This window comes from Mya arenaria, chromosome 5 (genome assembly GCF_026914265.1).
Source record: "Mya arenaria isolate MELC-2E11 chromosome 5, ASM2691426v1".
NCBI lineage: Eukaryota > Metazoa > Mollusca > Bivalvia > Myida > Myidae > Mya > Mya arenaria.
In genome coordinates this window covers 21,713,726-21,726,088 of record NC_069126.1, presented here as the reverse complement: position 1 = coordinate 21,726,088, position 12,363 = coordinate 21,713,726, and positions in this window count along the sequence as shown.

The window sequence follows — 12,363 nt, the reverse complement described above, 5'->3', positions numbered from 1 at the left end:
TGTGTCAGGCCAGGCCGGGTCAGGCCAGGCCAGGCCAGGCCCGGCCATATTTTATATACATAATGAGAGTACAAGTACTTAATATACTGAAACACAATGACTTACCTTTATTAAGAAACTAAACTGCATGTTTATTATAAAAAAAATTCTGGGTTTAATTTTGATAAAGAATTTCATAAGGATTAATTTATTTACTTATGGTATACAAAAATCAGATTTTCAATTGAAATATGCATGTAGTTTCGAATAACTTGATGTTCAACAATTGTATGAACTGTAAGACAGAATTTGTACATTTTAAATAAAAACAAAACATAAAAATCGTCACAAATAAAATACATATATGCATGTCAAGAATAAAATATATATGTATGTAAAAGTTAAGTCTGAACACATTGATTTTAAGATTCGATTTGTAAACCAAAGGCTGTGCACTTAAATAGAAAAATATCCGATTAGTATTAAGAATTTCTCCATTCATTCAATTAAACCACTTTTTACCTTAATAAAGCACAAAAAATACATTACATTAAACATGCAGTTTGAATACTAAAGAAAGATATATCATTGTATTCCTGTATATTCAGTGCTTGTACTCTCAGTATGTATAAAATATGGCCTGTCCTGGCCTAGCCAATATCACGAAAATACTTAAGTCAAATCTCAAACTCAATCTCAACTCATTTTACCATGTAACATAAAAATTTATTGGAAAAATATATGTTTTTTACACAATTTTGAACCGCATTCTATCATTAAATATGTTAATTAAAACCTTTGGTCGAGATTCCAATGGAAAAATATTTTACAGCCAAAAACGAAGATCCCTGACTTCATGCAGCTAGGCCACTAGGCCAATGAATTCACCCCACTAGGTCAAAAACCTTACACTGCTAGGCCATTAGGCCGCTAGATCGCTGACTTCATGCAGCTAGGCCGCAAGGCCAATGAATTCACCCCGCTAGGTCAAAAACCTTACACCGCTAGGCCATTAGGCCGCTAGATCCCTGACTTCATGCAGCTAGGCCACTATGCTAATAACTTCGACCGTCAGGTCGAAAACCTTACACTGCTAGGCCATTAGGCCGCTAGATCCCTAACTTCATACAGCTAGGCCGCTAGGCCAATAACTTCGACCGTCAGGTCGAAAACCTTACACTGCTAGGCCATTAGGCCGCTAGATCCCTGACTTCATGCAGCTAGGCCGCTAGGCCAATGAATTCACCCCGCTAGGTCGAAAACCTTACACTGCTAGGCCATTAGGCCGCTAGATCCCTAACTTCATACAGCTAGGCCGCTAGGCCAATAACTTCGACCGTCAGGTCGAAAACCTTACACTGCTAGGCCATGAAGCCGCTAGATCCCTGACTTCATACAGCTAGGCCGCTAGGCCAATAACTTCGACCGTCAGGTCGAAAACCTTACACTGCTAGGCCATTAGGCCGCTCGATCCCTGACTTCATGCAGCTAGGCCACTAGGCCAATAACTTCACCCGCCAGGTCGAAAACCTTACACTGCTAAGCCATTAGGCCGCTCGATCCCTGACTTCATGCAGCTAGGCCACTAGGCCAATAACTTCACCCGCTATGTCAAAAACCTTACTCCGCTAGGCCATTAGGCCGCTAGATCGCTGACTTCATGTCGCTAGGCAGCTAGGCCGAAGGCCAATAACTTCATCCCGCTAGGTCAAAAACTTTACACCGCTAGGCAATGAAGCCGCTAATACGATGACGTCATGCAGCTAGGCAGCTAGGCCACTGAGACGCAAAGGCCAATTACCTCGTCCTGCTATGTCAAAAACATTACACCATTAGGCCGCTAGATCGCTGAGTTCATGCAGCTAGGCAGCTATGCCGCAAGGCCAATAACTTCAACCCGCTATGTCAAAGACTTTACACCGATAGGTCATGAAGCCGCTTGATCGGTGACTTCATGCAGCTAGGCAGCTTTGCCACAAGGCCAATAACTTCACCCCTCTAGGTCACAAACTTTACACTGTTAGGCAATTAAGCCGCTTGATCGCTTAAACATAAACCGCTAAATAAATCATACATCACACTCACACACATGAAACAATACTGGCAAATACAAACGGTACTAGAGTTGGGCACGTTCCTTTTCTGGTAGGCTCGAACATATTCTTGCGAAGATATTGTCATAGCCCGTACACCCAGAACTGTCCGAACTTAAACCGGCTAATTGAAATTGCATTTTGCTTGCTTACTAGATTAACTGGCACATACATGATTGTGATAATAAAACATGGTTCAATCAATTTGAGTATAGTACATGTAACATTAAACCATGATTAAATCAGTATGAGTATAGAACATGTAACATAACAACATGATTCAATCCGTGTGGGTATAGTACATGTAACATTGCAACATGATTCAATCCGTGTGGGTATAGTACATGTAACATTGCAACATGATTCAATCCGTCTGGGTATAGTACATGTAACATTGCAACATGATTCAATCCGTCTGGGTATAGTACATGTAACATTGCAACATGATTCAATCCGTGTGGGTATAGTACATGTAACACTACAACATGATTCAATCCGTGTGGGTATAGTACAAGTAACATCATAACATGATTAAATCAGTATGGTTATAGTACATGTAACATTGCAACATGATTCAATCCGTGTGGGTATAGTACATGTAACACTACAACATGATTCAATCCGTGTGGGTATAGTACATGTAACACTGCAACATGATTCAATCCGTGTGGGTATAGTACATGTAACATTGCAACATGATTCAATCCGTGTGGGTATAGTACATGTAACACTGCAACATGATTCAATCCGTGTGGGTATAGTACAAGTAACATCATAACATGATTAAATCAGTATGGTTATAGTACATGTAACATTGCAACATGATTAAATCCATTTGGGTATAGTACATGTAACATTGCAACATGATTCAATCCGTGTGGGTATAGTACATGTAACACTACAACATGATTCAATCCGTGTGGGTATAGTACATGTAACACTGCAACATGATTCAATCCGTGTGGGTATAGTACAAGTAACATCATAACATGATTAAATCAGTATGGTTATAGTACATGTAACATTGCAACATGATTCAATCCGTGTGGGTATAGTACATGTAACATTGCAACATGATTCAATCCGTGTGGGTATAGTACATGTAACATTGCAACATGATTAAATCCATTTGGGTATAGTACATGTAACATTGCAACATGATTCAATCCGTGTGGGTATAGTACATGTAACATTGCAACATGATTCAATCCGTGTGGGTATAGTACATGTAACATTGCAACATGATTCAATCCGTCTGGGTATAGTACATGTAACATTGCAACATGATTCAATCCGTCTGGGTATAGTACATGTAACATTGCAACATGATTCAATCCGTCTGGGTATAGTACATGTAACATTGCAACATGATTCAATCCGTCTGGGTATAGTACATGTAACATTGCAACATGAGTCAATCCGAATGGGTAGAGTACATGTACAACATGATTCAATCAGTATGGTAATAGTTCATGTAACATTACAACATGATTCAATCCGTTTGTGAATATATCAAATACAAAATTAAATACAATTGAGGCACTTATGTGCAATATACATGTGTTTATTTACAGTTCAAATTAATAACTAAGTACACAAAGAAGGGCCATACATCTTACAATATTTTAAGATTAGATACATTTCTTGTCACAAAAGAGCTAATTAATACTGTGAGGAAATTTAAAAATATTAACTTGATATCTCGACAGACTGATAAGATATTTATACATAAAAGTAATTGAAAAAAAACAAAACACGTACAGCCTGATTAAAGATTCCTCTTCCATCTAAAAACGAATTCCCCAACTACTTGATAGCGAATCACCCTACTACTTGATAGCGAATTCCCTACTACTTGATAGCGAATTTCCCAACTACTTGATAGCGAATTTCCCAACTACTTGATAGCGAATTACCCTACTACTTGATAGCGAATTCCCCAACTACTTGATAGCGAATTTCCCAAGTACTTGATAGCGAATTTCCCTACTACTTGATAGCGAATTTCCCTACTACTTGATAGCGAATTTCCCTACTACTTGATAGCGAATTTCCCTACTACTTGATAGCGAATTTCCCTTCGCTTGATAGCGAATTCACTAACTAATTGATAGCGAATTCCCCTACTACTTGATAGCGAATTACCAAACTAATTGATAGCGAATTTCCCAACCACTTGATACCGAATTCCCCAACTACTTGATAGCGAATTCCCAAACTTCATGATAGCGAATTCCCCAACTACTTGACAGCAAATTCCCCTACTACTTGATAGTGAATTACCCTACTACTTGATAGCGAATTCCTCAACTACTTGATAGCGAATTCCCCAACTACTTTATAGCGAATTCCCCAACAACCTGATAGCGAATTCCCCAACTACTTGATAGCGAATTACCCTACTACTTGATAGCGAATTCCTCAACTACTTGATAGCGAATTCCCCAACTACTTGATAGCGAATTCCCCAACTACTTAATAGCGAATAAACCAACTACTTGATAGCAAATTCCCCAACAACTTGATAGCGTATTCCCCTACCACTTGATAGCGAATTCCCCTATTACTTGATAGCGAATTAACCAACTACTTGATAGCGAATTACCCTACTACTTGATAGCGAATTCCTCAACTACTTGATAGCGAATTCCTCAACTACTTGATAGCGAATTCCCCAACTACTTGATAGCAAATTAACCTACTACTTGATAGCAAATTCCTAAACAACTTGATAGCGAATTCCCCAACTACTTGATAGCGAATTAACCAACTACTTGATAGCGAATTCCCCAACAACTTGATAGCGAATTCCCCTACTACTTGATAGCGAATTCCCCAACAACTTGATAGCGATTCCCCAACTACTTGATAGCGAATTACCCTACTACTTGATAGCGAATTCCTCAACTACTTGATAGCGAATTTCCCTACTACTTGATAGCGAATTCCCAAACTACTTGATAGCGAATTAACCAACTACTTGATAGCAAATTCCCCAACAACTTGATAGCGAATTCCCCTACTACTTGTTAGCGAATTCCCCAACTAATTAATAGCGAAATGCCCTACTACTTGATAATGAATTCCCCTACTACTTGATAGCGAATTACCCAACTACTTAATAGCAAATTACCCTACTACCTGGTAGAGAATAACCAACTACTTGATAGCAAATTTCCCTACTACTTGATAGCGAATTCCCCAACTACTTGATAGCGATTTTCCCCACTACTTGATAATGAATTCCCTACTACTTGATAGCGAATTACCCAACTACTTAATAGCGAATTTCCCCTACTACCTGATAGCGAATTACCCAACTACTTGATAGCGAATTACCCAACTACTTAATAGCAAATTCCCCTACTACCTGATAGCGAATTACCCAACTACTTGATAGCGAATTACCAAACTACTTGATAGCGAATTCCCCTACTACTTGAGAGCGAATTCCCCAACTACTTGATAGCCAATTAACCAACTACTTGATAGCGAATTCCCCCACTACTTGATAGCGAATTCCCCTATTACTTAATAGCGAATTACCCTACTACCTGGTAGAGAATAACCAACTACTTGATAGCAAATTTCCCTACTACTTGATAGCGAATTCCCCAACTACTTGATAGCGATTTTCCCCACTACTTGATAATGAATTCCCCTACTACTTGATAGCGAATTACCCAACTACTTAATAGCGAATTTCCCCTACTACCTGATAGCGAATTACCCAACTACTTGATAGCGAATTCCCCAACTACTTGATAGCGAATACCCCTACTACTTGATAGCGAATTCCCCTACTACTTGATGGCCAATTCCCCAACTACTTGATAGCGAATTCCCCTATTACTTAATAGCGAATTACCCTACTACTTAGTAGAGAATAACCAACTACTTGATAGCAAATTCCCCTACTACTTGATAGCGAATTCCCCAACTACTTGATAGCGAATTTCCCCACTACTTGATAATGAATTCCCCTACTACTTGATAGCGAATTACCCAACTTCTTAATAGCGAATTTCCCCTACTACCTGATAGCAAATTACCCAACTACTTGATAGCGAATTCCCCTACTACTTGATTGCGAATTCCCCTACTACTTGATAGCCAATCCCCCAACTACTTGATAGCGAATTCCCCTACTAACTAATAGCGAATTACCAAACTACTTGATAGCGAATTACCAACTACTTGATAGCAAATTCCCCTACTACTTAATAGCGAATCCCCCTACTACTTAATAGCGAATTCCCCTACTACTTAATAGCGAATTACCAACTACTTGATAGCAAATTCCCCTACGACTTGATAGCAAATTCCCAAACTACTTGATAGCGAATTTCCCAACTACTTGATAGCGAATTCCCCTACTACTTGATAGCGAATTACCCAACTACTTAATAGCGAATTCCCCTACTACTTGATAGCGAATAACCCAACTACTTGATAGCGAATTACCAACTACTTGATAGCAAATTACCAAACTACTTGATAGCGAATTTCCCAACTACTTGATAGCGAATTACCCAACTACTTGATAGCGAATTCCCCAACTACTTAATAGCGAATTACCCAACTACTTGATAGCGAATTACCAACTACTTGATAGCAAATTCCCAAACTACTTGATAGCGAATTACCCAACTACTTGATAGCGAATTACCCAACTACTTGATAGCGAATTACCCAACTACTTAATAGCGAATTCCCCTACTACTTGATAGCGAATTACCCAACTACTTGATAGCGAATTCCCCAACTACTTGATAGCGAATTACCCAACTACTTGATAGCAAATTACCCAACTACTTAATTGCAAATTACCCAACTACTTAATAGGGAATTACCCAACTACTTGATAGCGAATTACCAACTACTTGATAGCGAATTACCAACTACTTGATAGCAAATTACCAAACTACTTGATAGCGAATTTCCCAACTACTTGATAGCGAATTACCCAACTACTTGATAGCGAATTCCCCAACTACTTAATAGCGAATTACCCAACTACTTGATAGCGAATTACCAACTACTTGATAGCAAATTCCCAAACTACTTGATAGCGAATTACCCAACTACTTGATAGCGAATTACCCAACTACTTGATAGCGAATTACCCATCTACTTAATAGCGAATTCCCCAACTACTTGATAGCGAATTACCCAACTACTTGATAGCGAATTCCCCAACTACTTGATAGCGAATTACCCAACTACTTGATAGCGAATTACCCAACTACTTGATAGGGAATTTCCCTACTACTTGATAGCGAATGACCCAACTACTTAATAGCGAATTACCCAACTACTTAATAGCGAATTCCCCTACTACTTAATAGCGAATTACCCAACTACTTGATAGCGAATTACCAACTACTTGATAGCAAATTTCCCAACTACTTGATAGCGAATTCCCCTTCGCTTGATAGCGAATTCCCCAACTAATTGATAGCGAATTACCCTACTACTTGATAGCGAATTACCAACTACTTGATAGCAAATTTCCCAACTACTTGATAGCGAATTCCCCTTCGCTTGATAGCGAATTCCCCAACTACTTGATAGCGAATTCCCCTTCGCTTGATAGCGAATTCCCCAACTACTTGATAGCGAATTCCCCTTCGCTTGATAGCGAATTCCCCAACTAATTGATAGCGAATTACCCTACTACTTGATAGCGAATTACCCAACTACTTGATAGCGAATTCCCCAACTACTTGATAGCGAATTTCCCAACTACTTGATAGCGAATTCCCCTTCGCTTGATAGCGAATTCCCCAACTAATTGATAGCGAAATTATCCTACTACTTGACAGTGAATTACCCAACTACTTGATAGCCAATTACCCTAATGCTTGATAGCGAATTACCCCACTGCATGATAGCGAGTTCCCCTACTAGTTGATAGCGAATCCCCCACTACTTGATAGCGAATTTTCCTACTACTTGATAACGAATTCCCCTACTTCTTCATAGTGAATTCCCCTCCTCTTTGATACCAGATTCCCCTACTAGTTGATAGCGAATTCCCCCACTACTTGATAGCGAATTTTCCTACTACTTGATAGCGAATTCCTCTACTACTTCATAGTGAATTCCCCTCCTCTTTGATACCAGATTCCCCTACTAGTTGTTAGGGGATTCCCCTACTAGTTGCTAGAAAATTACCCTACCACCTGATAGCAAATTACCCTACCTTTCGATGGCAAATTCCCCTGACACCTGATAGCGAATTACCGTACTACCTAATAGGATTACATTACTATCAGATAGCATTTCCCCTACCACCCACAAAATCCGAAAGGACAGACAGACAGACGTACAGACGGACGAACAGGGTAATTACTATAGGGCACTTTTGGTTGGGCCCTATTAACCTATCTTACATATATCCATACCTTAAATTATTTTATGTTGAGCAGATACACATAGTCATACAATATGCGCGCAAATAAATTCCCAGGCTTATTAATAATGACGTGGGAACTATTACTAGAAATAACTAACAGCAATTGTTTATTATATTATTCTAAATGAAACCGGCTCCTGTGCAATTAACCACATCACTGGAAATTAGGGATGCAAACGAATGGCAAAATTGATATTCGAATATTCGGTAATACTTTCGATCGAATATTCGAATACTGAAATGAACCTTTAAGAATTGTAGTTAACTATTATTCACTAACGTAAGAGCAGGGGCCCTGTTACCCTTCTTTCTGGTATCCGGTATACGCGACGGACACTTATTGTTCTACAAATTAGCCTCTGAATTTCCCTATTTTCAGAATATATCCCAAGAAAAAGCGATATAATTTAGACAAAAAATCGAATTGCATCAATTTCTCTGCGTTCATATTTGTAAACAATGCAAAATAAGATTGGGGAATTTCGTATTTTCTCAGTTAAATGACGATATGCGAAAACGTGGAACATGCAGCCTCGTTCTGGAATTGATGTTATCGAAATATATTTATACATAGAAACTTCACCATGGCCAAACGTCGATTCTGACTGATGTATTGTACAACAATACAAGACATATTATCCTTAAACGCTAAACCATACACTCAGTTACTTTTCTAGGAAAGAGCGTTATATCGAAACATGGAAAACAGTTTAAAGCACATAACTAGCATATGTCCTTTTTATTATCAAGGCGATTTGACCATTATCGCCAAGCTTGATTAGCAGTGAAGACAACAGATTGGTATAAAGCCCGATTTCTTAAACCCTTAATTGGCATGGTCATTTAAATGTACCAAAAATAATTGGAATCTGTTAAATGTCACTTGTCTAACAGCCAGTAAATGCAAAATAATGGGGACTGTTTATAGTTCCCGACGATGTATCCGATATGACACGTGTATAGTGTCATCAAGTTCAAACCTCTGGCATTAGGGGCCAATCGTTGTTAAAACAAGACAGACGAAGAACACAGTTGTAGGCAAAAAGTTTATTAATTTATTTATTCAACGAAAACATCGAATATTCGAATACCGATTTTGACATTCGAATACCAAACGTTCGATCGAATATTCGTTTGCATCCCTACTGGAAATCAATTTGAACTTAGTCATACGTATTAAATATTTAAACAATACAATTAACTTATTTTACTATTCAAGCACGTGATGCCAACTTTAAACACATGGTGCCAACTTTAACACGTGAAGCTAGCTTAAACCACGTGATGCCAACTTAAACCACGTGATGCCAACTTAAAGCAGGTGATTTCAACATAAAGCACGTGATGCCAACTTAAACCACGTGATGACAACTTAAATATGACACATTCAGTTTCTGGTAGGCTCGAATAAATTCTTGCAAAAATCGTCATAGCCCGTACAACAGGAAGTGCCAAGACTTAAGCTAGCTTCTTAACAATTGCATTTGTGCTTCCTATCAATGATAGTAATGTAAATCAAATTCACTCCTATATTACTATATAAAGTGCAAAACTAATCAATGATGGTAAAGTAATGGTAATTATAGAAACTATGAACTTTGAAACAAAATTTCGACTAGTTGCTGACATTTGCCTGCTTTGGTGCATATGAACGTGAAACAAAACTGGGACAAATCATGCAATTATTGTTGACATTTGACTTTTGGAGTACTTAATGAGATAACATATTTTGTTTAACAACTAATACTTAGATAGTGAACCAGAGCTATCTTCACAACTATTAATAAAAAAATATATTAATAACAACGAATAGCAGCAATATAATAATACTTAAACAAGTAAATTATATTACAATTGCGTTTGTAAATCATAAAAATCTTTTGATCACAGTTGGCGGGTCATTGTGTGAACGGAATCAAGTTGCTGGTGGAATACTCGTGAAACGGCGCCTCACTTCCGGTCCCTACTCCCTGGGCCCCGTTTTACTAACGGACTTACGTAAGCGTAACTCCAATATTTCCGTAAGTTTTTGCGTACGCACAATTTTTTAGCGTAACTGCGTTTTACTAAATAGTTCGTACGTACGTATGCACGTAAGTTTTTGCGTAAAACTACGTTAAAAAAAAGCATCCGTAAGTTTGTTATGAAAAGCGTAAATATGGCCGACGGATGAGATCCCCGACGTCGTCAACCCCGTAATTTTCGCGATAGAGTAGATTTGTTAATAATTTGAACGATAGTGAGGTAAAACTAAAGCACAGATTATCCAGGCAGCCAATAATTGATTTGCACGACCTCATTGAAGACGACATTAAACCAAAAACCATGCGAATTCATGCCACTCCAGTGATGACAAAGGTAAAAAATGTTTATATTTGATGAGATAAAATCTGATGGTACAGTAAGCGTTTCAATAGCTCATTTCTATAGCTCGTTTCTATAGCATGAATTAAGTTCTTTCATGATAGCCTCCCTTTCTCAGATCTGACCTTCACCTTGGATGTGTCAACGCATGAAACTGTTGTTTTACAAACTTTCACATAACTTGCTTTTCCAACTGATTTGAAAACAAAGGCATCGGAGGAGCACATCGTAGATATTAAATCATGGTTTAAACGTGTTTTGAAAGACTGTGGATTGTTTTTATCAACGTACTGTAATGTGAAATTTAAATTTTTATCCGAATATTCTCTCTATCCGGATGAAGGAAACGAGTGTCTGAGATTTAAAAAAAGTTGTTTGTAATAGTGTTTGTGCTTTATTTCTTTTGGGTGTCATTTAATCCCAATATGTGATATTGCATGACATTCATTTATTTGCAACTTATAATCTACAAACTGAAATGTGCTGTGTACTGGAAATATTGTAGTCTTGGCTCTTGCCGCAATGGCACATCTAGGTAAACATCATTTTACCGGTAATTGATACAAATAGAGTCACTCAGGTAGGGTTTTCGCTTATTGTTGCGCTTTTCTTCCAAAAACTTTGTTGCAACACAATCGTTGTTGCCTTGATTACTTCCAAACTCTTCTGTAATCAACCACATATTCTCCTTTCATTTCAAAATCTACCGTTTTATTTTAAAAATGCATACAATGATACATTAATACAAACATTTAATGCCAGGAAGGAAACGCAACGATGTCATTTAGTTTAGTTTGCAGTATGATGTCATTTGGCTAAAATTTAATGTGGTTATCGGGTAAGCTATCGATAAGCATAAAACTTGTTGTTTTTTCAGTGTAAGATTGCAATATAAATCATCTTGTGACAACAAAAAAGTAAATATTACACTTGTAGCAAGCCACTCGTGAAACATTTCTTTTGGTGCTGACTCGATGGAGCTTATTGAATGTCTAACTGAAACAAACAATACTGTATGTCTAGTTCAAAATTTTTATATATACATGTTACCGGTACCCACATATTACCTTCATTTTATATATGTATGTTTCAAAAAGAAGTGTTATATTATATTAAATTGTTTTGTTCTTTGTTGTACCGGAAGCTCCTCATAACACCGCAGTTGTTGGCGAAAGGGGAATTCTAAAGTGAGGGTTGACTTGTTTATGGCGTCTCCAGAAGCTCTGTATGTGTATGATACTATCTGTTTGGCAAGTGAGTAAAACTTCATGCTGATCATTTAATGATTTCAATAATTTATTTGGTGTTGCATGAAAATGAAATTTTAAAGATGTATCAAATTTTTTTTTAACATACATTTGAAATATATATAATTAAATCCAATATGTGATATTGGATCTTGAAAAATCATATACATTTTCCTACTAATTATGTTCTTTCTCATCAAGAAAAAATAGGCTCTAAGCATGGGCAGTGTAATTGTTAATCATAAATATTTCATAGAAAATA